This window comes from Dipodomys merriami, unplaced genomic scaffold, assembly GCF_024711535.1.
Source record: "Dipodomys merriami isolate MVZ:Mamm:240054 unplaced genomic scaffold, mDipMer1.0.p SCAF_1222, whole genome shotgun sequence".
NCBI lineage: Eukaryota > Metazoa > Chordata > Mammalia > Rodentia > Heteromyidae > Dipodomys > Dipodomys merriami.
In genome coordinates, this window is record NW_027202519.1 from 83,755 (window position 1) to 86,113 (window position 2,359).

Sequence of the window (2,359 nt, forward strand, 5' to 3'; positions counted from 1 at the left end):
CACGTCACTGTTATAACTCTTAAAGAATGCAAGGGTAACTGATGGTCCCTATCATGTTCCCACAAAACCAGTTGATCCTGAAGGATAATAGTAGACCAGAAGAAATTCTAAATAGCAGACATGGAGCATGAAAGAGAAAGAGTAGAAAGGAGAGAGGGTGAAAGAGAGAGAAATATCATACTTAAAGTGCATAACAAATAAACGAGAAGTGTATGAGAATATTCATACTGCTATATTGAGACTCTACCTGTACATTTGAAGGTATTTGATGTATGATAACTCATCAACATAAAATATAAAGTTATTTTGATAAAAAATAAAAATGACTCAGAAGAAATTATAAATGCAAAAACAGTCTTCACAGAAGCAAACTCTCAGAAATATTTCTTGACTTTGAAAAGGATAAATTGGCTGCAGTTAGTGTAAACTTAGAAGTATTACAATTCACAAAAATATAAAAATGTGTTCACATATTTTGTTATATAACCCAGAGCAGAAAGCAAATATTGTTCAGATGATTTTTTAAATCAGTTTCTGAGGTGCTGGGAAGGTGGTTCAGTGGTAGAGTGCTTGCCTTGCATGCATGTGGTCCTGGATTTCATTCCTCAGCACGACATAAGCATAAAAAGATGAAAGTGGTGCTGTGGCTCAAGTGGTAGCGCTAGCCTTGAGCTGAAGAGCTGAGGGACAGTACCCAAGACCCAGAGTTCAAGCCCCACAACCAACAAATACAAAGCAAAAACACAAAACAAAACACAGTTTCTCAATTTTGTGTCCTCAACTCTGTAATACCACTACCTCAGCCTAGGGTTAAGATTTTAGGTGTGGACATTTATCAACACTCCTGATTCAGACTCTACTTGATAAAATTTGTAATCAATATTTTGTTTTTAGTTTTGCTCTTTGTAAATTCACATGCACCTATGAAAAATGGTGTGGCCATCCCAATAACATTTTCAAAGTACCTCTTAATCACGACTCACAAAAAGTTGTATTATATTACAACAAGGAAAAATTCTATAAATAAAGAAAACAATAATTAAATATTAATGATGACTAAAATAAAAAACAAAACAATTACCAGGGTTTTCAGTATTTGAAGTGTACACAGTAGATTTTACTATTTTCTCATATTCCTGTACATTTAAAATTGGATAAAGATATCAGTAGCCTTTAAATTTACCCACTAAGATTACTATTTATAGTTCATCTCATCATTTGTATGTGGCTTATATCAATATTTGTTCATCACTAACATATAATGTAAGGGAGCCCTAAAGATTTAACAGAAACTCTGTACTTAAAATCTTAACTCTTCACTCTGCTTCTTTACACAGTCGTTGCACCTTCTCATTAGTAAAGTTTCTATAAACTCTGAAATGTACATACTTACAAGTACATGCTACCAGAAATATTATATACTTTATCAAAAAATTTTAAGACCTGCCACCAGTCTTAATTTTGTCATATATAAGCAAATCCCAAAATTAAACATACTTAAAATATTAAAACTTTTAACAAACTTTAACATTTGCTGCAATGAACATTATGACAGGTGCCTTGTGTAGAATAATTGAATTCCTCCTCCTACACATCTCATGAACAACAAATATCTGGAATTATTTTGTTTTTGGCATGTCAACCTTGACTTTATTCTTAAATGTGTGCTTACATAAGAAATACATGGTTCTAAAATTTCACAATTCTTTTGAACTTACTTTTTGTTTAATTGTCTAGTTTAAGAAAATTAATTACTCTTTATATATAAAAATTGTTCTGTGCTCAATTTGGCTGCACATACACTAAAATTGGAACATACAGAGAAGTTCAGCATGGTCCCTGCCCAAGGATGACACGCAAATTAGTGAATCGTTCCATATTTTTACAACAACAGATGCTGGAAAGGATCCTACTGCATTCTTGGTGGGAGTGTAAACTTGTTCATCCACTTTGGAAAGCAGTTTGGAGGTTCCTCAAAAGACTCCACATAGAGCTCCCCTATTACACTGCAATCCCACTTTTGGGCATTCACCCAAATGATCATAAACAAGTCCACACTAAAACTACCACCACAACAATGTTTAATGTAGCATTATTTGCCATAGGTAAGATATGGAACCAACCCCGATGCCCCTCAGTAGAAGAATGGATCAAGAAAACGTTGTGAGTGTGTGTGTGTGTGTGTGTGTGTGTGTGTGTGTGTGTGTGTGTGTGTGTGTGTGAATGTACACTTACACAACCACTTTGGAAAGCAGTCTGGTGAGTCCTCAGAAAGCTAAATATTGACCTTCCTTATGGCCCACTCATACCACTTCTAGGCATCTATCCTGAACAACAGGTAGCAATATTCAAAGAAACA

At 34.4% G+C, this 2,359-nt stretch overlaps 1 non-coding gene across 1 annotated transcript; it reads left to right on the forward strand.

The window, feature by feature from the left end:
- Positions 1-1,778: 1,778 nt before the first annotated feature.
- On the forward strand, positions 1,779-1,884 carry LOC138823762 (U6 spliceosomal RNA). Its single transcript, XR_011370904.1, has one exon. It is a non-coding gene; the product is annotated as a U6 spliceosomal RNA (small nuclear RNA).
- Positions 1,885-2,359: the final 475 nt, after the last annotated feature.